General features: G+C 41.4%; 1 long non-coding RNA gene across 1 annotated transcript; it reads right to left on the reverse strand.

The window, feature by feature from the left end:
* On the reverse strand, positions 1-27293 carry LOC133239161 (uncharacterized). Its single transcript, XR_009733746.1, has 4 exons — positions 26940-27293; positions 12456-12568; positions 3231-4134; positions 1-547 (listed from the first exon to the last, which is right to left on the reverse strand). It is a non-coding gene; the product is annotated as an uncharacterized LOC133239161 (long non-coding RNA).

A 27293-nucleotide genomic window follows, 5' to 3' on the forward strand; every position in this document is an offset into this window, starting at 1 on the left:
TGATTTCAGAAAGATCAAGAAAAAAAGTCAAAGTACTTTACTATTGCCAAAAACTCAACAATAAGTAGAGAAAATGTGGAACTTATTTATTCTATGACACCACAGATTCAACATCCTACTGTTCTAAAAGCCCCTTCCATTTTTGTTACCGAACACTGTCACATACCTGCTATGTCCTAAGCCCTCCCTCATGTGCTGGCAATACAGAGATTCCCAGCGTCGTAGCAGGGAATTGCTTGTGTTTATAAAAGAACTGTGAAGCAGAGAGATAACATTTTTTTTTCTCTGCATAAAGGCACAAACATTGCCTAAATGGCTACCACCACCTGCCAGATAGGTGAATCCGCCAAGCTGAGAGAAATGTGTGTTCAGGAATATCCCTCTTTGAAGCATGCCTGCCTCTTGACTTACCATGCACATTCCCAAATCCATTGTTTTTCTCTCTCCTGGTCCCTTAGAGTTTCTCCAAAACCTAGCACAGATTAGCATTTACTTTTGTTCATCTGCTTCTTGTTTACCATGGCATCCCCTTCTTCTGGCACAGGGCCTAGAAAAGAGCAAGAGATTCAGTTGTTTGTTGAGTGAATGAATGAATGGCATTTCACAATTACATATACTCTAAAGCCTGACCTGAGTCAAGGATATAAATAAAAGTATCCTACACCCTGACCACAGAGACATCCCCAGCCATGGGCTGTCTGTTTCACTAGCCCCATCTTTGAAACATGCCATGCCAAGAATAGTGGGGAACCTTTCTCAACCTGAGAAAATTAAGCTTTGTTGACCCATGGCATCCATTGTATGTCATAAATTAATGTCTTTCTCATGCACCTAGAGTGTTCTCTATTATCCTCAGGAAATCTGAGAAAATCATCACTCAATTCCTTTTCTGTGTTCAGCTGAGGGTGGCTGAATGGAGGTAACCTCCCCCGTGGCTCGGTGGCAAGGCTTCCAGAATGTATAAGTGCAATTACACTGACCAACTATGCATAACTACTCTTCACTGATGGCTATTTCCCTACATTTCCCTCCATCCTGTTTAACCCTGATTATTTTAATTCTGCAGTGGCGGCAGGAACATTCAACTCCATCATTTTAATGGATCACTATGAGGTAACATCTCTTCTCTCTAAGTCAAAGACCACTTTGTCAACCATTCTACTGCATCATTAGGGGGCCTTGGGGAGGAATTCCATGCTTCCAGTCCCTTCTTAGAGTAGCCATGTTCTTCATGCAGTTTCTGATATTTCTGAGTTAATCACAGAGGACAGTCAACGTCAAGAATTTTAGAAAATGAGGGAGGTGGGGTGAGCCTAGAACCCCTCTATCAAGTCTGCCGCATTGTATGCAGCCATCGGACTTAATTCAGGTTCAGCCAGAACACCGGGCGGAGGAGAAAGTGGGCGGTACCGAGTGTTCCCCAGGCAAGGGCTGCCTGCTGGCCAGCTGAGTCACCATCTTATTTTCCTTTCATCATTCTCCTAAGAAAAACAGAACTCCCTCTCCCTATGTTATGCTGCTCTCAGTAGGAGCCCAAATCTCCAAGCAGCTGGGACAAGAAGGTGAGAACAAGGATGCTTGATCACTTCAAGGAAGCCTTGAAATAAGCAGAAAAGAGCCCACTTCCTCTGCTTCCATTAAATAAAAAATGGCTCAGCAGTTTGCTTATCAAAATACAACTTGGCTATTTTCTCTGCTATTTTACCATTTTCGTCTTTCAACCATTCTTTTAAGACAGAAGTGACAGGAACAGTGCAACCTATGTGTCTCTCCAGGAACAATAAGTGGAGAATTATTATAGATACAGGAGAGGTACGCTTTTCATGTATCCCCAGTGGTGTTACTGAATTTCTAACGTTTAGATCCTTGTTTAAAATCCCAAGTAGTAGACATAAATAACACTCTAGAATGGTCTTCTAATGCCATTCTTGTGGCACTACATGATGCTGATAAATAAAACAATCATTTGTTTAGAGTTTTCTTTCTGTGTCAGAGATGTTTACCATTGCTTAATAGGTTTAAAAATAGAAGAACAGTCCTACATAGATTGCTCTGTTCCTCTCAAAAACCTAGTCTGCTGTGGGTATGTGGACCAGACCAAGTAGGTCCCCATTCGGCATGGGTAATGGGGGAAAATGAAATCACGTATGCTTCCACACTACTTAATGATTTTTATCTTCAGAGGAACTATTAGAAAAATAATGTATTTGATCATCTAAACAATACTTATTAAACATAATGTATAATATATATTATAATAGCAATAAAAGCAAAGACTATGGGTGAGCAGGCACTATTCTAAGTATTTGTTATGTATCAATTTATTTAACACTCACAAGACCCCCACTCCATGCCACAGAAGCTACTATTAATGTCACTTTACATATTAGGACACTAAGGCACTGAGCGGCAAAGCAGCTTATCTAAGGTCACATGTCAAGTAGGTACAGTCATCCCTCAGTATCCATCAGGGATTAGTTCCAGGGCCCTCATGGATACCCAGATCCACAGATGCTCAAGTTTCTGATATAAGATGGCAAAGCACAGTCCATTCTCCCTCCTTATCTGCAGAACCAGTGGATAAGGGCATTCTGCAGATAAGAATGACCGACTGTGTTTTGAAACAATATTGAAACAAGGATAGGTGAAGAATAGCACCTCGTGCTACTAAATTTTCTTTCTTTCAGCACCTAATTAAACCTTGGCTTAGGAAAATTTTCTCAAAAAAATGAAAAAAAGTCCATGCCTGAGGCCAGGGCTTCCCTCTGATTTGCAGTTTGCGTGTTATGACAGATTGCATCCGCCTACCGGCAAAGGTCAACTGAGGCTGTGAGTGAAAGTCGTTCAGTCGTGTCTTTGAGACCCCATGGACTATAGCCCCTCAGGTTCTTCTGTCCACGGGATTCTCCAGGCAAGAATACTGGAGTGGGTTGCCATTCCCTTCTCCAGGGGATCTTGCTGACCCAGGGAGCGAACCTGGGTCTCTTGCATTGCAGGCTGACTCTTTACCATCTGAGCCACCAGGGAAGCCCTCAGCTGAAGCTAGTTCTCCCTGAATATTCATGCTATGGGTAAAGAAAACGGCTATCTTTGCCTATGGGTTGTGCTACCTGTGGTGATTCTATATTCTTTCTTCATAAGAAACGGAAAAATTGAGACTTTTGAAATCCCCAAGAGTTTCCCCCAAACAGTTATTCTAGCCATTACCATGTCTCAACCCAAAAACTTACTGAGGAACCAAGTTGCTGGTTCATTCAAACAGTCCTCTTCCCAGTGCCCAGGAGTTGCCTGCTATGCCACATGACTTCTCTGGCTTAGCCGTGCTCCACAAAAATGGTTCCTTACTGGGGCCTTGCTTCTGGAACATTTAAAAGCACAATTTAGAAAGAGCAGTAGCTTTAAATAAAGTTACACACTGCTTCCTTCACTAGGTGCAAAGCTCTTACGAATTTTAAGTGAGTCTTTTACCTAAACCAGTTATACGGATCACATTTAAAATCCTAGCTAAAATTCTAGCTAACAAATGGCCTCAGATTCCAATATGTACAACGAAGAAAATTTATAGCACTGTAGCTTGTATTTTAGTTCCCACTTTCCTCCCCAAATACTGAGGCTAATTCAACGAAGCATTCTAGATACCCAAGTTTTTAAAACAATGGCCCATTTAGAATTGGAAACAAAGCAACACGCCCTTTCTTTCCCTTCCCCCATGCCCATCTGCCCCTTGACCCTAGAGATGGAAGCCTCTCACAGATGATGTCCTGTGGTTTATGGAAGTGAAAGGATCAGAGAAGTCTCAGACTAGTCCTAAGTACATGACTTGTTGGAGAGACCCACAGGTATTTGTCTAGCAGGACACATGAAGAAGTTTCACAACACAATAAACCTCATAATCAATAATAGTTAGCTTTGGATACTCACTGTATGCCAGGCACCTTTCTAAATGCCTTACATGTTTTAACACATTTAGTCTTCACCGGGAATGAGATAAGTACTCTTCTTATCATTCACATTTTACAGAGAAGATCATTGAAGAAGGGAGAGGATAAGTAACTTGCCAAGGTCACGTAGCTTCTTAGCTAGGGAGCCAAACATCTGGACCCAGGAACTCCAGCTCTGGCTTCCCAAGTAGCACTAGTGGTAAAGATGCAGGAGATGTAAAAGATGCAGGTTCAATCCCTGGCTTGGGAAGATCCCCTTGAGGAGGGCATGGCAACCCACTCCAGTATTCTCACCTGGAGAACCCCGTGGATGGAGGAGCCTAGTGGGTTATTCTTTACAGGGTCGCAAAAAGTCAGACACGACTGAAGCAACTTAGCACAACCACTATATCTCAGCCTCCTCTCAGAGTGGAAGTTTTGTGCTGAATGCCATCCTCTTCCAGGCCTCAGAGATAAGAAACAGTCAGCTACTTGCTTGCCTGGGGAGCTGTGGGAAGGGTAGATTTCAGAAAGCTCAGTTCTGGGGGCTCTTGTTTGGTTTTGTTTTGGGAGAGGACCATTGTTACTGTTACTGAAAAAAGACTCCTTATAAAAATTAGCATAATGTTTGTCTAGCAGAGAACCTTTGGACACATTTATCTGACTTTTCAGGGTAGAAATAAATAAGAGTTGGGGCCTGCATTTGCACTTATAGTTCTGACACTTTAAGCATTCAATGAATACCAAAAGCATCAACACAAGTCACAAATGATACAAGCAAAGCAGTGTACCTGGAAGGTGGGTGATTTCTAAGCCTGTTTTATCCCACTACATCCAACCAATATGGATTTGTTGATAGAAACATGTCAGTTTCAACCTTTTCAGTATTCCTGACATTTACTTAGACTGGAGGAATGGAGGAGAAATATCACTGTAATCTACAAAAACAATCAAATCATTGCAGTACCATCTCCACTGCAAAGTTTCAAGCAGGTATATTTCATTCCTCCTTGGAAACCCAGCACAATTCTGAAACTTTCAGAGCCTAAAATATAAATCAGAGTATAATGAGAGCTGGTGTCTATTTATCTTGCTCACAAAAGGGTTGCAGGTGCCTAGCAGATAGATAGTAGGCACTGAATATACTGACTGAACATGGATGAATGAATGAGTTGGGACAAGAGAGCCCTGTGAGTCTGGTTCCATTCCTGCTTTGAGAGAACCAGGTAAGACTCCTATTCCAATTTATTCTAGAACTGCAGCAGGATATGCAACCTGAAACATAGCAGGCAAGGAAAATCTTTGCTCAAACATATACCTCTAAGACTATTTCAGTAGCCACAAGGCTTGTTGACTATAGACCAGCATTTGACCAGAGGCTAAAAGTAAAGGCCTCTGGCCACCCACAACATTTACCGCAACCTACTTGCAAAGTAATTTAGTGTAATTGGTCTTGAGGATCAGGCTTAAATTCAAATCTAAACACCATTGTTTGAGCTAAATTTTGAAACTCTCTTAACTTGTTCTCTCATTTTTAAAAATCAGGATAATAATTCATACCAGTAGAACTATACAAAAAAGACCTTAATGACCCAGATAAACACAATGGTGTGCTCACTCACCCAGACCCAGACGCCCTGGAGTGTGAAGTCAAGGGGACCTTAGGAAGCATCACTACAAACAAAGCTAGTGGAGGTGATGGAATTCCAGCTGAGCTATTTCAAATCATAAAAGATGATGCTGGGAAAGTGCTTCACTCAATATGCCAGCAATTTGGAAAACTCAACAGTGCCCACAGGACTGGAAAAGGTCAGCTTTAATTCTAACTCCAAAGAAGGGAAATGCCAAAGAATGCTTAAAATATTGCACAATTGCACTCACTTCACATGCTAGCAAAGTAATGCTCAAAATCCTTCAAGCTAGGCTTCAACAGTATGTGAACCAAAAACTTCCAGATGTACAAACTGGATTTAGAAAAGGCAGAGGAATTAGAAATCAAATTGCCAACATCCGTTGGATCATAGAAAAGGGGAGATTTCCAGAAAAACATCTACTTCTGCTTCACTATGCACAGCCTTTCACTGTGTAGATCACAAAAAACTGTAGAAAATACTTAGAGAGATGGGAATAGCAGACCACTTTACCTGCCTTTTGAGAAACCTGTATGCAGGTCAAGAAGCAACAGTTAGAACCAAACATGGAGCAATAAACTGAAGTTCAAAATTGAGGAAGTATTTCAAGGCTGTGTATTATCACCCTGTTTATTTAACTCATATGCAGAGTACATCATGTGAAATGCCAGCTGGATGAAGCACAAGCTGGAATCAAGATTGCCAGGAGAAATATCAACCACCTCAGATATGCAGATGACACCACCCTTATGGCAGAAAGAGAAGAGGAATTAAAGAGCCTTTTGATGAAGGTGAAAGAAAAGAGTGAAAAAGTTGGCTTAAAACTCAACATTCAAAAAACTAAGATCATTGGCATCTTGTCCCATCACTTCATGGCAAAGAGATGGGGAAACAATGGAAACAGTGACAGACTTTATTTCCTTGGGCTCCAAAATCACTGTGGACAGTGACTGCAGCCGTGAAATTATAAGACGCTTACATCTTGGAAGAAAAACAGTGACAAAACTAGACAGTGTATTAAAAAACAGAGACATTACTTTGCCTACAAAGGTACGTATAGTAAAAGTTATGGTTTTTCCAGTAGTCATGTATGGACGTGAGAGCTGGACAAGAAAAAAGGTTGAGTGCCGAAGAATTGATGCCTTTGAACTGTGTTGCTGGAAAAGACTCTTGAGAGTCCCTTGGACTGAAAAGAGATCAAACCAGTCAATACTAAAGGAAATCAATCCTGAATATTCATGGGAGGGACTAATGCTGAAGCTCCAATACTTTGGCCACCTGATGCAAAGAACTGACTCATTAGAAAAGACCCTGATGCTGGGAAAGATTGAAGACAGGAGGAGAAGGGGATGACAGAGGATGAGATGGTTGGGTGGCATCACCAACCAAAAGACATGAATTTGAGCAAACTCCAGGAGATCGTGAAAGACAGGGAAGCCTGGTGTGCTGCAGTCCATGGGGTCACAAAGAGTTGAGCAACTGAATATCATCAACAACAATTCATACCAGAGTTGTTGTAAGAATTAGAAAACATTTTTGACCAAACAAATACCTTTTTAAAATCCTCACTTTTATCACCAAGAGCTCAAGGATTAGGTAACTGTCAATTTGTCTTTCAAATAGTTTGCATATCATTGAATCTCTCAGAAGAATTGTGGTATCTTCCAGCAATGCGCCAAGGGAACCTTGGCCAGAGCAGGGCTCATCACCAAAGTATTGGGAGGTCAGTTGTGTTATGCTCATAATGAAACTATATTTCACTAAATTAAAGGATTTATGTAGTTTCCAGAAATACTTAGCTTGCTTTTAGGCTGGGGTTCTCTTTGATGTTACTCTCAGACCTCCTTCCCAAATAACTTTAAAGAAAGAACCTTTGACTATCTCATATTCTGAAGATTCTAATCTAACATGTTGTTTTGATAATATATGGAGCAGCCTCTTAGATTACCCTGGTCCTCATCAGGAATTTTATTTCCTGTACTGAGAATATGACTTATGCACAGAAAATATTTGTGCTTATTTGATGATATGGGCCATAAGATATAAAATATAAAAAACATGTCTTTCCTATCAAACCATTTAATAAGCATACAATGATGATTGCTATCACTAGCGATCCTAAAAGAAGCAGACTCTTGGATTCAAGTTTTAAAACTCATATAATATACCAGAAGCTAGTATATTTAACTACCATCACTCACTGAGTTTCCCCTGTGTCAAGCTCTCTGCGAAGCATATTTATGCCCATAGTCTCTCATTTAATCTCATCACACCTATTCTTTGATGTTGGTAAAAACAAATCCTATTTTCCAACTTGGAAAACTGCAGGGTAAAGCTAACTTGTCCAAGGTTCCTTAATGAAGAAGTGGTGAGTTCAGAACTTAAACCCTGAAATCTAGATTTGAAGTCTAAGATTTCTCATGCTACCATTTCGTGTTTCCTACTATTGAATTCAGCAGATGGTAAAATCTTTACTCTTACAACTTGAGTAAGTAGGGGTGTAGGATCTCATTTTCTGACTAATATACAGCAACAGACATTATCATACAGGAGGATAACTTCATGATCTATTTATAACACAAAATGAAGATGCATCCCAAATAGTCTGTCAGATAAGGAAAAAGCTAGATCTTAATCTCTCTAGAGATCAACTGGTTTCAACAGAACTCTAAACTTCTGGAGTCTCCACTTATAATGATTTTTTTGTGTTTGTATCATGGTCCAGTTTTACATCAACTGCTTACACATAGTAAGTTTTCCTCGCTCACCAATTACTCCCAACTCTTGATTTTTCCTCCAAAACCTTTTCTGTTAACAGGCATACCTTATTTTATTGCATTTCGCTTTGCTGTACCTCACAGATATTGCATTTTTTTAAGGTAAAACAAATACTTTTATTGCACATTTATAAAATCTGCATAGTTGTAGCAAGTCTTTGACCCTCCCACAATTCCCCTGGTAATCTTTAAAATTTGGTTAAAACACAATACCTAATCTGGAGCCTTTTAAAAATGGTCAACGGGATATTTCTCTCTCTACATATACATATATATATATTCTTTTTCTTTTTACAAACCCACATCCCCTATTTCTTAAAAGGAAAAAAGGGGATGGGGTGTCAAAATGTTCTTCTGGACCAGCAGCAGCCTTAGCCATGTGTTTTAGCCATTTTCAGATGCTAGAAAATGCATTTTTTACACAGTGAAGGTTTGTAGCAGTCCTGCATTGAGCAAGTCCATCAGCTCCATTTTTCCAACATCATCTGCTCACATTTTGGTAATTCTCATAATATTTCAAAACATCCACTAGCAAAAAGATGATTCACTGAAGACTCAGATAATAGGTAGCATTTTTTAGCAATAAAAGATTTTTAATTAAGGTAGATAATTTTTTTTTAGACACAATGCTATTTCACAGGTGATAGACTACAGTATGGCTTCCCAGGTGGAGCTAGTGGTAAAGAACCCTTCTGCTAATGAAGGAGTCTTAAGAGACGCAGGTTCAATCCCTGGGTCGAGAAGATCCCCTGGGGGAGGAAATGGCAACCCACTCCAGTAATCTTGCCTGGAGAATTCCATGGACAGAGAAGCCTGGTGGACTACAGTCCATGGGGTTGCAAAGAGTCGGACACAACTGAAGCGACTTAGCATGCATGCAAACTGCAGTATAGTGTGAACATAATTTTATACACACTGGGAAACCAAAAAATTCATGTGACTTGCTTTATTGCAATGTTTGCTTTATTGTGGTAGACTGAAACCAAACCTGCAGTATTTCTGGGATCTGCCTGTATTTTCATAAATAGGTTTCATAATCAGAAACACAAAAAGAATCGTGGCAATGCTGATTGCACCCTCCAGGGCTAGTTCCTGAAGACCCGCTTCAGACCTTTCACTTGCTTTGCAGACAAGAGTGGAAATAATTGGGCTGCACTAGGTCTATTTTTATGAAATTATTCTGAAGAACACTCATTAAGTTGGGAAGATTCTACCTTACCCATCTCCATGGGTATGCTAAATGAGGACAGCGGTTTGTGAAAAAGCAGTGATGAGCTTTTAAAATCACCACCTTTCATACAATCATTGATTTCTTACATGTTTCAGTGGGCCTGGCCTCAAAGCCCAAACTTAAAAGAAAAGCAGCCATTGATAGCTCAACTTTAATAACAATTCTCTACAGTGTCAGAACTATATGACATGCTCAAAAAAAAATCCTTATAAACATATAAATTCACACCATAAAAGCAATGTCAATCATTAAACTATGGGGCTATCTGTCGACTGGGGGGATATTTGTCTTTATGATGAGTCATTAAAAAGCAGTCCAGCTTGTGAGGTGGACTCATGCAACATATGATTCTGCACCAGGGCTCTTTTGTATTCTGAGATTTGCAGAGTCACCTCAGCGGCTTTCACAGATGCAACTGGTTTAGGGCAACTAGAAGGGTTTCCACACCAAAGCTTCTAAGCTGCTAAGTCATTTCAGTCGTGTCCAACTCTGTGTGACCCCATAGACAGCAGCCCACCAGGCTCCGCCATCCCTGGGATTCTCCAGGCAAGAACACTGGAGTGGGTTGCCATTTCCTTTTCCAACGCATAAAAGTGAAAAGTGGAAGTGAACTCGCTCAGTCGTGTCCGACTCTTAGTGACCCCATGGACTGCAGCCTACCAGGCTCCTCCGTCCATGGGATTTTCCAGGCAAGAGTACTGGAGTGGGGTGCCATTGCCTTCTCTGTCCACACTAAAGAGGTTAGCTCAAATCCCAGATCTGCTGGTAGACTTCACTTCATTTCAATATATTTCCTCATCTCCAAAATGTGTGGGTTGGACAAAATGATTTCCAAGATCCTCCAGAAGCCTCAAGCTCTAAGGCTTCTTCTTCTACCCCACCCCACTTCCCATCCCACGCATACATCACTTCTTCCCTTCCCATTGCAAGAACTGCTGGAAATGGGGGTAACTACTCAGATTGGTCTGAGGATCAGACTCCACGATATTGACGGGGCCACATTCCCTGCTGAGCAGGGGCTCCAAGCAGTGAACGCACACTTGGGAGTGGGATGAACCTGGCAGCAGCTCTCCTTCCCTGCTCTCAGCCACGCAGCTAAAGTGGAAAGCTGGCCCAACAGCTGTTTTCTGCACTTCTCTGTGCTCTCTTCTTGCCTATCCACAGCAGAGCCCAAGTCTGTGTGCAGCCTAGGTTATTTTAGGCATTGGATTGTAAAACACTTTCATTTCGCCTTGCAGTCTCTCTCTCCCCTCCTCTCTCTGTAGTTCTAGTCCCCTACTGCTGGTAGATATGATAGATTGGGTATAACCATCTGGGGGAAAGTGAAACATTAGGCTGATACAGTCCTATTAGCTTTCCCAGAGTTCTACAAATTGAGACCTCAAGCCCAAACCCACTTTCAAACATGTAGCTCTGTCAACTTACTTCCTGTATGTTCCACATGGATGTACCTTCCCAGAGAACCATCCAGGGAGGAGAGGAGTTGGGCTGAAGTAAGAGGTAAAAACTCTCATTTCCTTGGCTCTGACATTCTAGTTCTACCAATGATGCCATATCGACAAGAGTGCTGGGAGAATACACTTTGATTACAGAAACAAATATAGACAAGTATTTTATCAGAAGTTAGCTTATACCCTAATTAATATAGAGTTTGCATAAAATAGAAGCTATTCATCTGACAAAATTCTTTTGTCTGAACTAGTTAACATGAAGTTCAAGCCTCTTTTTCTGAGTATATCCAGCTCTATAACTTTCTCTTATTGTCTGTCTCTCCCTGTCTCACACACACACACACATACATATACATGCTGCAGTATGACCATCATTGCATCACATTGAGAGGGACTGAGAATTTACTCCTTCCCAGACAAGCCACCTGTATCAGGGAGCCTGCTTGGAAGGTCCAAAGAAGAGAGAATACCATCGGTCCCAGTTTTTCCTGTCCACAGCCTACATATACACCTTCTAACACATACACACACAGCATTTGGGTTGCACACCCTAGAATTTTCCCAACCAGTAGGGGCTGGGCATCTCAGATTGAGTTACTTCAGTTGTGAAGACTGACTTCTTGAGGACACGCTCCTGGTCTGAGAAAACACGCCGGCCAGAGGCAGCTACCTGCTTGCCCGGTGGCACTCGGGACACCCTCCTCATGAGCCAAGTCAAACTGAACTCCCTTCCAGCCTTTCTCTGAGGGCTGTGACTTATCATTGGTGAAGCTTTCCAGTTTCTTAACCTTCCAACCTGTCACAAGAATCCTATCATTTCCACACCATTGACTGGAGCCTAAACACTGCTTTGGGTGTAGAAGAAAAAGAAAAGAAAGTTGAAAAAATATTCAACTGCCACCTCCTCAGGCAGTTATGAAAAGTCAACTGAAAGATTATGTCTGGCTTCCCAGAGAAGAAAGGAGAAAGAGGAAAAGACAAAAGACATTCAAGAGCTATCAAATTCCAGAGTACCTTCTGTAAGTCCTTTCTTGCCCTAGTGATAATGAATGTAGGCTGTGTTGAAGATTTCTCATTTTTCCTAACACTCCCTGAGTAATTCTCAAGCTGTTGTCATTAAGTGACTCTGATGTTTTCTAATGCATAAACACATTTATAGTAATTAGATAGGGGAGACTTCTTACCATTCCAAAATCGTCATGCTAGAGCCTAGTAGAGGAAGCTGAGGAGTCTCTTCAGTGACAGTGGCTGTTCTCTTGCACCATCTTTTTTTGCAAGCAGAAGGTTAGACCCAGGGTATGATGACAAGGTAGCAAAACCCCAGGGCAGAGCTGGCTCCCCAGAGAATGCAGAGAGGGAGAGCCATGCCAGGGACCACCCTCTGCACCACACCAGAAGAGAAAAGGAAAGACATGAATTCTATGCCTTAGACTGTCCCATCTCACCTCAGTGCTGGTCCAAGGTTCTTGGTGACACTGCATTCCTTAGGGTGACATGTGCTAAGTCATTCTTTCTAGAGTAATCACATGTGTTTCTTACCCCATCTGGTTTCCTCGACCTGCAAAGGCAAACACAAATATCTAGACCTCCAGTATATAATCTGCTGCCCTGGCCAAGACTGGTCCCAATGATTAAATTTGTTACATGTAAAAATATTATGTGTGTATGTGATTAGTCACTTAGTCACTCAGTTGTGTCCAAAATATTACATATCAAGAGGAAAATCCTCAATTATGCAGAATGGTATGTGATATAAAATTCCTCTCCTTATCACCTGAGTCCCCCAAGTGCCCTTACTACTTGAGTAACCACATTTCATAGTTTATATCCTTTAAGAAATGATTTACAAACATGCAACTGATTCTATAGATGGTACTTTTTAAATTATTCAAATGAGAATCACACAAAGCACACTGTTCCATCACTTGCTTTTTTTAACTTCATGTATTTGAACATTTTTCCGTATCAGTACACTCAGATCTAATTCACTCTTTTTAAGAACTGAATATTGTCTGGGCAGACTGTAATTTAATGAGTCCTCTTGTAAGAGACCATGGGATGACTATCCATTGCTTATTATTACAAGCCATGCTGCAGTCAAATTGTTTGAACATGTATCTTTGTGTATCTGTGCAAGCAGATCTTAGAAGTGGAACCCTATGCTAAAAAAAATACGTACATTGTAAATTTTGATAGATGAAGTCAGATTGCTCTCAACAATAATTGAAGGTAAAGTGTTCACTTTTCTACAACCTGGCCAATGCCAGTATTCACTACTAAATGGAAATGGTATTTAATGTTTTAATCTCCATTATAAATCTTCAGTGCACATTTACAATGCCTTATTTGTACACACACAGAAACACCTTTCCTCCATGAACTACTTATTCATATCCTTGATTCACTGTCCATTTACTCTTCTTGATTTGTAAGAATATCCACAAATATATACAAAATGATAATATCTTTATCATACGCATTCATTTTTCCCATTTTGTTCTTTGAATTTTTTGTTTACAAGTATTGTTAACATTCTAAAGTTTTATATATATTTTAAACACTGTGACGGGTGCGCCAAAGCGCGGCCGAGAGGAGCCACCCCACGTCCGAGGTCAGGGGCAGAACCCGGGAGGACCCCATGCCCAAAGGGCGGTGGCCAAGAGGAGCTACCCCACGTCCGAGGTCAGGGGCAGCGGCCGAGAGTACCAGACTGCGACGGCGCAGGAACGGCCGAGAGGAGCTACCCCGCGTCCGAGGTCAGGGGGGCTGGCCCAGAGGAGATACCCAGCGTCCGAGGCCAGGGGTGGCGACAAGAGGAGTTACCCTGCGTCCAAGGTCAGGGGCTGTGACTAGAGGAGTTACCCCGCGTCCTAGGTCAGGGGCAGCGGCCAGGAGGAGATGACCCACGCCCCAAGCCGGAGGCCAGGGGCAGTGGGCGGGAGGAGCAATCCCACTCCTCTAAGCCCGAGGTCAGGGGCGGCAGCCGGGAGGACCAACTCCACGTCCAAGGAGCCCTGGCTGCGCGGGCGCAGGAGGGCCTAGAGGAGCTATCCCACATTGAAGGTCAGGAAGGGTGGCGGTGAGGAGATACCCCTCAACCAAGGTAAGGAGCAAAGGCTGTGCTTTGCTGGAGCAGCCATGCAGAGATACCCCATGCCCAAGGTAAGAGAAACCCAAGTAAGACGGTAGGTGTTGCAAGAGGGCATCAGAGGGCAGACACACTGAAACCATACTCACAGAAAAGTAGTCAATCTAATAACACTAGGATCACAGCCTTGTCTAACTCAATGAAATTAAGCCATGTTGCGGGGCAACCCAAGACGGGTGGGTCATGGTGGAGAGATCTGACAAAATGTGGTCCACTGGAGAAGGGAATGGCAAACCACTTCAGTATTCTTGCCTTGAGAACTCCATGAACAATATGAAAAGGCAGAATGATAGGATACTGAAAGAGGAACTCCCCAGGTCAGTAGGTGCCCAATATGCTACTGGAGATCAGTGGAGAAATAACTCCAGAAAGAATGAAGGGATGGAACCAAAGCAAAAAGAATACCCAGCTGTGGATGTGACTGGTGATAGAAGCAAGGTCCGATGCTGTAAACAGCAATATTGCATAGGAACCTGGAATGTCAGGTCCATGAATCAAGGCAAATTGGAAGTGGTCAAACAAGAGATGGCAAGAGTGAATGTTGACATTCTAGGAATCAGCGAACTGAATGGACTGGAATGGGTGAATTTAACTCAGATGACCATTATATCTACTACTGCAGGCAGGAATCCCTCAGAAGAAATGGAGTGGCCATCATGGTCAACAAAAGAGTCCGAAATGCAGTACTTGGATGCAATCTCAAAAATGACAGAATAATCTCTGTTCATTTCCAAGGCAAACCATTCAATATCAAAGTAATCCAAGTCTATGCCCCAACCAGTAATGCTGAAGAAGCTGAAGTTGAACGGTTCTATGAAGACCTACAAGACCTTTTAGAACTAACACCCAAAAAAGATGTCCTTTTCATTATAGGGGACTGGAATGCAAAAGTAGGAAGTCAAGAAACATCTGAAGTAACAGGCAAATTTGGCCTTGGAATAAGGAATAAAGCAGGGCAAAGACTAATAGAGTTTTGCCAAGAAAATGCACTGGTCATAACAAACACCCTCTTCCAACAACACAAGAGAAGACTCTACACATGGACATCACCAGATGGTCAACACCGAAATCAGATTGACTATATTCTTTGCAGCCAAAGATGGAGAAGCTCTATACAGTCAGCAAAAACAAGACCAGGAGCTGACTGTGGCTCAGACCATGAACTCCTTATTGCCAAATTCAGACTTAAATTGAAGAAAGTAGGGAAAACCACTAGATCATTCAGGTATGACCCTAAATCAAATCCCTTATGATTATACAGTGGAAGTGAGAAATAGATTTAAGGGCGTAGATCTGATAGATAGAGTGCCTGATGAACTATGGAATGAGGTTCGTGACATTGTACAGGAGACAGGGATCAAGACCATTCCCATAGAAAAGAAATGCAAAAAAGCAAAATGGCTGTCTGGGGAGGCCTTACAAATAGCTGTGAAAAGAAGAGAAGTGAAAAGCAAAGGAGAAAAGGAAAGACATAAACATCTGAATGCAGAGTTCCAAAGAATAGCAAGGAGAGATAAGAAAGCCTTCTTCAGCAATCAATGCAAAGAAATAGAGGAAAACAACACAATGGGAAAGACTAGGTAGGGATCTCTTCAAGAAAACCAGAGATACCAAAGGAACATTTCATGCAAAGATGAGCTCAATAAAGGACAGAAATGGTATGGACCTAACAGAAGCAGAAGATCTTAAGAAGAAATGGCAAGAATACACAGAAGAACTGTACAAAAAGATCTTCACGACCCAGATAATCACGATGGTGTGATCACTGACCTAGAGCCAGACATCCTGGAATGTGAAGTCAAGTGGGCCTTAGAAAGCATCACTACGAACAAAGCTAGTGGAGGTGATGGAATTCCAGTTGAGCTATTCCAAATCCTGAAAGACGATGCTGTGAAAGTGCTGCACTCAATATGCCAGCAAATTTGGAAAACTCAGCAGTGGCCACAGGACAGAAAAGGTCAGTTTTCATTCCAATCCCAAAGAAAGGCAATGCCAAAGAATGCTCAAACTACCACACAATTGCACTCATCTCACATGCTAGTAAAGTAATGCTCAAAATTCTCCAAGCCAGGCTTCAGCAATATGTGAACCGTGAATTTCCTGATGTTCAAGCTGGTTTTAGAAAAGGCAGAGGAACCAGAGATCAAATTGCCAACATCTGCTGGATCATGGAAAAAGCAAGAGAGTTCCAGAAAAACATCTATTTCTGCTTTATTGACTATGCCAAAGCCTTTGACTGTGTGGATCACAATAAACTGTGGAAAATTCTGAAAGAGATGGGCATACCAGACCACCTGATCTGCCTCTTGAGAAATTTGTATGCAGGTCAGGAAGCAACAGTTAGAACTGGACATGGAACAACAGACTGGTTCAAAATAGGAAAAGAGTACGTCAAGGCTGTATATTGTCACCCTGCTTTTTTAACTTATATACAGAGTACATCATGAGAAATGCTGGACTGGAAGAAACACAAGCTGGAATCAAGATTGCCAGGAGAAATATCAATAACCTCAGATATGCAGATGACACCACCCTTATGGCAGAAAGTGAAGAGGAACTCAAAAGCCTCTTGATGAAAGTGAAAGAGGAGAGTGAAAAAGTTGGCTTAAAGCTCAACATTCCGAAAACGAAGATCATGGCATCTGGTCCCACCACTTCATGGGAAATAGATGGGGAAACAGTGGTAACAGTGTCAGACTTTATTTTTCTGGGCTCCAAAATCACTACAGATGGTGACTGAGCCCTGAAATTAAAAGACGCTTACTCCTTGGAAGGAAAGTTATGACCAACCTAGATAGCATATTCAAAAGCAGAGACATTACTTTGCCAACAAAGGTTCGTCTAGTCAAGGCTATGGTTTTTCCTGTGGTCATGTATGGATGTGAGAGTTGGACTGTGAAGAAGGCTGAGCACCGAAGAATTGATGCTTTTGAACTGTGGTGTTGGAGAAGACTCTTGAGAGTCCCTTGGACTGCAAGGAGATCCAACCAGTCCATTCTGAAGGAGATCAGCCCTGGGAGTTCTTTGGAAGGAATGATGCTAAAGCTGAAACTCCAGTACTTTGGCTGCCTCATGCGAACAGTTGACTCATTGGAAAAGACTCTGATGATGGGAGGGATTGGGGGCAGGAGGAGAAGGGGACGACAGAGGATGAAATGGCTGGATGGCATCACTGACTTGATGGACGTGAGTCTGAGTGAACTCCGGAAGTTGGTGATGGACAGGGAGGCCTGGCGTGCTGCGATTCATGGGGTCTCAAAGAGTTGGACACGACTGAGCGACTGATCTGATCTGATCTGAAACAATCCAGTTTATCAACTTTGTGCTTTAGAACTTCTGGGTTTTATGTCAGACCCCAAGAGTTTCCCCACTCCAAAATTATTTTTTTTAATTAGTGGTATTTTCTTCCAGTACTGTCATTCCTAATTCTTTAAGTATAAATGTTTTAATAACTTGGGATTTATTTTGGTGTAAGACATGAAGTAAGGATCTAGCTATGCACTGTTTCCAAATTTCCAGTTGTCCAAACATAATTTATTACAAAATCTAATTTTGCCTTTATAATTCTAAATACTATCCGGCATGTCCAATCTGAAAACAAATTCAGGTCTATTTCTAGACTCTCTAATCTGTTTCATTGATTTTCTATTTCTACCTTGATTATAAACTGATTTAATTACTCTAACTTCATTATGCATTTTAATAGTTGGTAGGGTTAATCTTTTCTTATAAGTCTTCTTTAGTGTACCTTATTCTCAAGCTGGAAAAGTTGCAGGCAGACTCCCTCTTCAGAGGTGGCAGCTTGGGTTTTTGATGCCTGTTTTTCAGTTCTGTGAAAAGCCACCCGAGTGAGTCTTTTGGTTGTGCAATGCCCACCCACGGCTCTGGGGAGGACATAAATGCAGACCCAAATGCAATCTGCTCCACCTGAAGAAGCCAAGGGGTCTGTTTAGACACTAAGTTGGGCAGGTTTTGAACAGATCAATGTTTCTACAGTTTACCTGGCCCGCAGAGAAATGTTTCTTCCCTAAGTGCTGATTTATAATGTATAATAGCGTGCACTCGAGTACATGTGTAAGAGTACAATGTGTCTCTGTCAGCATCTGTGTCAAGGAGTTGCAGAGATGGGAGGAAGAGCCATCATCACAGAGGAGCCTGTGTGGAGTCCTGATGCTCTCTTCACCTGCAGTGCCAGTGATAAGTGTTAGTTACTCGGCCGTGTCGGACTCTTTGTGACTCCATGGGCTGTAGCCCCCGCAGGCTCCTCTGTCCAGAGTACTGGAGTGGGTAGCCATTCCCTTCCCCACGGGATCTTCCCAACCCAGGGATCAAACCTGGGTCTCTGGTATGGCAGGCAGATTCTTTACCGTCTGAGCCACCAGGGAAGCCCCAGAGAGAAGACAGGCAGGGACTGGTGCCGTCCATCCTCAGCCTGGGCTCTCATTCCACAGTTGGTGTCATGAACAACCGAATTAGGAAGATGCATATGGCTAAACTTCAGGCTTCTGATTTACTCTAGAGCCTTCAGAGAAAACCTTATTCCTGCGGTTATTTTTATCTTTGCAGTTCATATAAGCCCACACGGTCCTTTCAATACTACCCTTCTCTGTGTAGATTAGCAGATCAAAGCCCCCACCCTTCTATGCTGCCCTTAGATGGCCTTTGGAGGACTCATTCCATTTACAGATTTGGGAAGACCCTTCTGTCACCCTACAGACAACTTTTTAATGCCATTCTCACCTAAAGCTACTGGCTCCTTAAGCACCCAGGAAAAACCATCTTTTGGCTCTATTGCCCTTTGCCCTCCTGAGTTCATTCATCCATCGCATAAGCATTTATAAGCATGTGTCTATCATATACACAACCTTACACCATGAATAGTAGAGATTATGATGATTAGCTTTCATTTTATTTTGAAATAATTTCCAAATGCATTACTTCATCTAATCCTAAGTAGAAAAAAAGGCCTATGTCTTAAAATAAATTTAGACTCTTTGGGAAACAATATATTCCATGCCAGTGTTATAAACATGATAAACTTGATACTTTTGTTATGTTTTACAAGATAAGAAAATTAATGGGAGTTAACAGGAGGTCAGCTTAACCTTAGAAGAATTCTTAGAGGAGTTGATTCAGAGTATTTTTTCTTTAATTGTAGAGATGAATATAAGTGAATTTTTTAAAGTTAGTTCTCATATAATCATGGTATGGAAATTTTGGAAAATGAAAAATGAAACACCACTATCCTAACTGATATTAGCATGGATAAGAAAAACTAGTGGAATAGAGTACTGCTAAGTCGCTTCAGTCGTGTCCGACTCTGTACGACCCTATAGACAGTAGCCCACCAGGCTCCGCCATCCCTGGGATTCTCCAGGCAAGAACACTGGAGTGGGTGGCCATTTCCTTCTCCAGTGCATGAAAGTGAAAAGTGAAAGAAGTCGCTCAGCCATGTCCAACTCTTTGCGACCCCATGGACTGCAGCCTACCAGGCTCCTCCGTCTGTGGGATTTTCCAGGCAAGAGTACTGGAGTGGGTGGCCATTGTCTTCTCCAGGAATAGAGTACTAGTGTATACTAACTACTAATGTTTAGTAGTTAGTATATTAATATACTAATATACTAACTACTGACTGCTGCTAAGTCGCTTCAGTCCTGTCCGACTCTGTGCAACCCCATAGACGGCAGCCCACCAGGCTTCCCCATCCCTGGGATTTTCTAGGCAAAAGTACTAGAGTGGGGTGCCATTGCCTTCTCCGAACTACTGACTACAAACATACTAATGTTTCCTTTCATTAATTTTTCCTTATATGCTATAGGTAAATATACAGGTATGTCTATCTACATATATAATTTAATATTCTGATTTTTAGATAACATTAGGGCTTCCCTCATAGCTCAATTGGTAAAGAATCTACCTGCAGGAAGATCCACTGGAGAAGGGATAGGCTACCCACTCCAGTATTCTTGGGCTTCCCTTGTGGCTCAGCTGGTAAAGAATCCACCCACAATGTGGGAGACCTGGGTTCGATCCCTGGGTTGGGAAGATCCCCTGGAGAAGGGATAGGCTACCCACTCCAGTATTCTGGGCTGGATAATTCCATGGACTGTATAATCCATGGGGTCGCTAAGAGTCAGACACGACTGAGCGACTTTCACTTTCAAGGTGTGAATGTTCATATGCTACCTCAGAGTGTTGTTAACCATCATTCTGAAACTTGTATCACAGTACAGTGAGTGACTGTATCATATGTGCTGCTGCTGCTACTAAGTCGCTTCAGTTGTGTCCAACTCTGTGCGACCTCATGGACGGCAGCCCACCAGGCTCCCCTGTCCCTGGGATTCTCCAGGCAAGAACACTGGGGTGGGTCGCCATTTCCTTCTCCAATGCATGAAAGTGAAAAGTGAAAGTGAAGTCGCTCAGTCGTGTCTGACTCTTAGCGACCCCATGGACTGCAGCCCACCAGGCTCCTCCATCCATGGGATTTTCCAGGCAACAGTACTGGAGTGGGGTGCCATTGCCTTCTCTGTATCATATGTACCATATAAATATTGCTCTATTGCTAAACATACAGAGTTTTCCAACTTTTCAACTATTTGGAGCAAAAAACTACTTCAATATTGTTGTTTCCATTAAGTTACCAATAGGAAACCGTTTTGTTTGTTTGTTTTTAGGAAACCTATTTTGAGTAATCCGTCTTTTGAGTTTGAGCTTTCTTGCTGAAACTATGAGAAGTCTTTGCAAAATTAAGATGATTAAAATCTAAATGAAGATTTTTGCTGCAATTTTCACTAATTTAAATCTACATCCATTCTTAAGTGACTAGTCCTTCTCCACAACTTTTTCTGACTACTTGTTACTCTGCCAGGTAGACAACATATTTTTTCTGTCAACATTTTGTTATACAAACACAAAACCATTAACATCAATAAGACATGCTAATTGAAATAAAAGTTGTGGAGTCTTTAAGGACTAAACAAAAAACGAATCAGTAGTGACATTAAAGCATTTTGGCTGGGTTGGATTAAACAGTACAAATTCTGGACCTGTGCAATCACTCTGGTGCATTGAAGACAGATTTAAGAACACATTTTCCTGAGTAATCCAATAGACTGGCTCTATTTCTGTTTAGTTTTTGTCTCTTTTCCCCAAGCCTGTTTGCATGCAAATCAGAAATGTTGCTGATTCCCCACCTGCAAAGCACCATTCTGCTCTTCCTTTAATTAACCAGCCCTCTTGAATCACCTTTTACTTTCCTCCCACATTGTTCTAATTCTATCCATAGATCCTGCTGTGGAGTTGTTCACAGTACTTGCTAGCATCCCATTTGGTGGTAGATTTTATAAGTGAAAGCAAATCAACACTTGTGTTACAGTTAAAGTTTCACATCCAGAGATGTGTACCCTTGGCTCCCTGCAATAACTTATATACATCTTTTTCTTGCATGAACTTTCAATGCACATCATTTTCAAAGTGGAGAAATGGGCAGTGATTGAAGAAATAAATGCTGCAGGATCGAATTCCTCCAACAACATAAAAAAGAATAAAAAAAGATCCACAGGATACATGCATTTTAAAATATTTCCATGTAAATTTCAGGATTTCAAATATAAGTAGGAACACTTCAAAAGATTTGTTAGCTACTTCAATTCTATATACAAAGAAGATTGGAGAACAAATGTTTTCCAAATTTAATGTTACAAAAGAAATACATGTTTACTGTAAAAATTCAAAGTTTACAAAAAAGTACAAAGAAAAAAATCCAGCAATAATACTTTAATCCTGTCCAAAGACCCACACTATTAATATGACTGTTTTTTTATAAAAATAGAATCATACTCTACATTATAATTTAAAATCATGCATTTTTCAATTAATAGTATACTGTGAACAATTTCCTATGTTATTAGTGTCCTAAAACATGATTTTTGTCTTGTTCAATATATAAATATACAATATACCACAGATTATTTAATTCTTGGTTGTTTTTTTTTTATCAATTGTGAGGGTTTTTTTTCCTATTATCAGTAACTGTAATTACAATCTTACATAAATTTTTTGCACATCTCTTATTATTTCCTTAGCAGAGATTTCTGCATATCTAGAAAATTTAGAAAAATTCCTAGTTTTGCTGCTCAGATTATATAAACAACTTTAGGAATTTTTAGTAAATGATCTCGTGTTTCTCATGAAGGACTTTTCATTCTTTTAATCAATGAAAATGTACTGCATATATTCCTTCCCACATTAAAACTTTTAAAAATCAAGTGTGATATTGTTAACTAACGTCTAACATAATCTATTTGCCTGTGTATTCATTCCCTTTACATTGTAATCCTTTTGTTTCTGTAAAAAGTGTGCACCTAGAAAAGTAACATTTTGTCCTATCAACCTTATAACTGGAAGAGGCCCACAGTTCATTTCTTCCTTAATGTTTAATTCCTTCAAACAAATATTGTGCTCTCCCAGGAAGGGACTCTAAGATGAAAATGGAAAATCACCCCTTCTGTTTGAAAACAAAAATCAGAAGGACTTTCAATTCAGTTCAGTTCAGTTCAGTTCAGTCACTCAGTCATGTCCGACTCTTTGCGACTCCATGAATCGCAGCACGCCAGGCCTCCCTGTCCATGACCAACTCCCGGAGTTCACTCAAACTCATGTCCATCCAATCGGTGATGCCATCCAGCCATCTCATCCTCTGTTGTCCCCTTTTCCTCCTGTCCCCAATCCCTCCCAGCATCAGAGTCTTTTCCAATGAGTCAACTCTTCGCATGAGGTGAGTCTTCTCTAACACCACAGTTCAAAAGCATCAATTCTTCAGAGCTCAGCTTTCTTCACAGTCCAACTCTAACATCCATACATGACCACTGGAAAAACCATAGCCTTGACTAGATGGACCTTTGTTGGCAAAGTAATGTCTCTGCTTTTCAATACGCTATTTAGGTTGGTCATAACTTTCCTTCCAAGGAATAAGCGTCTCAATTTCATGGCCGCAGTCACCATCTGGAGTGATTTTGGAGCCCCCAAAAATAAAGTCTGACACTGTTTCTACTGTTTCCCCATCTCTACCAAAAGAGAGGGGATACATGTATACATACGGCAGAATCATTTTGCTGTACAGAAGAACTAGCACAACATTATAAAACAACTGTGTGTGTGTGTGTGTGTGTGTGTGTGTGTGTGTGTTAGTCATTCAGTCATGTCCAACTCTTTGTGACCCTGTGGACTATAGCCCATTAGGCTCCTCTGTCCATGGGGATTCTCCAGGCAAGAATATTGGAGTGGGTTGCCTGTCCTTTCTCCAGGGGATCTTCCTGAACCAGAGATTGAACCCAGGTCTCCTATAACGCAGGTAAATTCTTTACCATCTGAGATACTGGGAAGTCCTAAACCAACTAGACTCCAGTAAAAATTATTTTTTTTAATCTTTATACTCTAAGATGGGAACCTACAATTTTAGCTGCCCAGCATCCCTTTCTTCTCTAATTTAATGTTTTTGGTGGCGTGTCGGGGTAACAACACCTGCCCCTTACCTATTAGAGCACAGTTCCCAGTCTCCCTTCAAGAATTATTTAGTGAGCACCTATTTTGTGCCGTGGACTACTTTAGGATCTTGGAATTCAGCAGTGAGCAGAAAATGAATACATCCCTGCTTTCTTGGAGCTTAGAACCTATTTGGAAGAATGGGTCAAATTAGACCAATTGGAATTATTTTTTAGAATTTCATGTGCAGACAGTGAAAAAAAGAATTCCTTCTTTCCCCTTGATTGAGAGCTATAATGATACTATCCCAAAGCTCCTAGCAGCCATGTCCACTGCCTCATGATGGCTCTAGAAGAATGAGGTCAAGACGTACTACTGAAGCTGAGCAGAGTGCTGAAGAGCGAGAGACCCACAGTCCTTCAGCCGTTTTGCATCCCCAGACCCATTCCTGTTTCCCAGCTACAAGAGACAGTAGAGCGTCTGCATCTTTTTGTCTTTAACCTATTTGTCTAACACGGACTCTGGTCCCACACTGGTGAACGCCTTTCTCTTCTTCTGTCCTATATGATGGCATCTAGGAGTGCTGGAAGCAGGAGGCGGAGAAGATGCTCAGCTTAAGGTTATCTTTTTATTCTTTGCTCTAGCAGTACTTTATTTAACTATTTGATTCCCTCCTACATTTCATTCATTCAATAAACATTCATTGAGCAACTGCTATGCACCAGAGAGTCTTCCTGGTGCTAAAGACACAGCAGTGAACAAAACATAAAAACCTCTATCCTTAGGCAGTTCAGTGTCTAGTGGAACCAGCTGACAACCTTCAAACTAGCAGGGTGGTTGGCAATAAGAAAAGACAGCAGGAAAGGAGGCTAGGGAGTGCTGAGAAGGGGTGGGTAGGGATCCTTGTGTTATGAAGAACAGTCTGGGAAGGCCTTGCTTTTTAAGGGGAGGTTTGAGCAGAGCCCTGAAGGAGAGATGGGAGCAAACCACAGATCGCTGAGGGAATGTGATTGAATAATAGAGGTGAACAACTCAGGAATGCCCTGACACTGCACGGATAAGTCAGCTCATGCTGTCTCTTCCCTGGAATTTGACTCTTGGACAATTTTTAAAACCAGAAGAAAAGCAATGGGGGGTGGAAGGGGGAAAGCATTAAAGGCTATTATGGCTATTATATTTAGCTTCCATTGAAAGCTTTGTTTTTTATTACTATCTCTTTTAAAGGTATAGTTGAGGTTATTGAAATTCCTGTTCTTCTGATAAAGAGATTAAAATGTTATAATTTAGGGGAGGATAGAAAAATGATCCTTTTAGCGTAATTAATGAGACGCTCATCTAAGTCTCCATGGGTGTCTAGTCTACCTCCCTTAGCCCTGTCGTTGTTTAAAAAGTCACTGAGGGGCAGAGAAAGAGTCCAGTTTCCACTGGATTGAAATCTAGAATGGGGAGTCCTTAAGAGATGACAAGAGACACTGACACCGTAAAATCAGGCAACATCCACAACCTCGGAGATAGACAGACATTTTTAGGGTGTGTTGTTTTTCAGTTGCTAAGTTGTGTCCAACTCTTTGTGACCCCATGGACTACAGCACACCAGACTTGCCTGTCCTTCTCCATCTCCCAGAGTGTGTGTGTGTGCATGTGCTAATATGTATGTGTATATATATATATATATATATATATACACACACACACACATATATATATACATATACACATATATATAGTAAAGTAATGCTCAAAATTCTCCAAGCCAGGCTTCAGCAATATGTGAACTGTGAAATTCCAGATGTTCAAGCTGGTTTTAGAAAAGGCAGAGGAGCCAGAGATCAAATTGCCAACATCCTCTGGATCATCAAAAAAGCAAGAGAGTTCCAGAAAAATAATCTATTTCTGCTTTATTGACTATGCCAAAGCCTTTGACTGTGTGGATCACAATAAACTGTGGAAAATTCTGAAAGAGATGGGAATATCAGACCATCTGACCTGCCTCTTGAGAAACCTATATGCAGTCAGGAAGCAACAGTTAGAACTGGACATGGAACAACAGACTGGTTCCAAATAGGAAAAGGAGTATGTCAAGGCTGTATATTGTCACCCTGCTTATTTAACTTCTATGCAGAGTACATCATGAGAAACTCTGGGCTGAAAGAAACACAAGCTGGAATCAAGATTGCCAGGAGAAATATCAATAACCTCAGATATGCAGATGACACCACCCTTATGGCAGAAAGTGAAGAGGAACTCAAAAGCCTCTTGATGAAAGTGAAAGAGGACAGTGAAACAGTTGGCTTAAAGCTCAACATTCAGAAAACTAAGGTCATGGCATCTGGTCCCATCATTTCATGGCAAATAGATGGGGAAACAGTGGAAATAGTGTCAGGCTTAATTTTGGGGGGCTCCAAAATCACTGCAGATGGTGCTTGCAGCCATGAAATTAAAAGACGCTTACTCCTTGGAAGGAAAGTTATGACCAACCTAGAGAGCATATTCAAAAGCAGAGATATTATTTTGCCAACAAAGGTCCATCTAGTCAAGGCTATGGTTTTTCCAGTAGTCATGTATGGATGTGAGAGTTGGACTGTGAAGAAAGCTGAGTGCTGAAGAATTGATGCTTTTGAACTGTGGTGTTGGAGAAGACTCTTGAGAGTCCCTTGGACTGCAAGGAGATTCAACAAGTCCATTCTAGAGGAGATCATTCCCGGGATTTCTTTGGAAGGAATGATGCTACAGCTGAAACTCCAGTACTTTGGCCACCTCATGCGAAGAGTTGACTCACTAGAAAAGACTCTGATGCTGGGAGCGATTGGGGGTAAGAGGAGAAGGGGACAACAGAGGATGAGATGGCTGGATGACATCACTGACTCGATAGACGTGAGTTTGAGTGGACTCCGGGAGTTGGTGATGGACAGGGAGGCCTGGCGTGCTGCGATTCATGGGGTCGCAAAGAGCCAGACACTACTGAGTGACTGATCTGATTTGATCTGATACATATATCATACCTATAGTGTTTGTGAATATATATACATATATCTAACACTGACACCCAGGGTAAATTAAAGTGAGGCTCCCTTCTCTGTCAAAGATAAATTATCCTACTATTTGCTGGAACCCCAAACTCCTCTCTTCAGAAGAACTGAACTACAAATGTGCCCAAAATTGCTGCCCTTCTGAATCATGGGCCCTCTGCTTCTCTATATCACATGCTTATGAACAAATACAAAATTAAATTAAAATGCTGAGAAAGGCATAAAGAGATCTCTTGGATTTCAAAACCCTGAAGAATGTCAGAACCAACCTGTTCAGTGATGTGTCAGTCCTGTGGACCTGTAGCTCTGATGGATGCCAGCCTGTGAAATTGGTGAATCAGAGAATCACTTATGCCTTTTGAAACATGATGCCTTTCTTCCTATTCAGGGCACCCTCTATTCATAGGCACCTGATACCCTCATATTTGATCATCTGCTGCTTGGCCTTCATTTCCTTGCTTTAAAATATAAAGGTTGGATCAGATTTTCAGTAAGGTCACCGTCAGCCTGAAGTGATATATTCATTCACTCTTCAATGTGAATCAGTTCTAATGAGGTAGATGAAACTGGAGTCTATTATACAGAGTGAAGTAAGCCAGAAAGAAAAACACCAATACAGTATA

Source organism: Bos javanicus, chromosome 26 (genome assembly GCF_032452875.1).
Source record: "Bos javanicus breed banteng chromosome 26, ARS-OSU_banteng_1.0, whole genome shotgun sequence".
NCBI classification, from domain to species: Eukaryota; Metazoa; Chordata; class Mammalia; order Artiodactyla; family Bovidae; genus Bos; species Bos javanicus.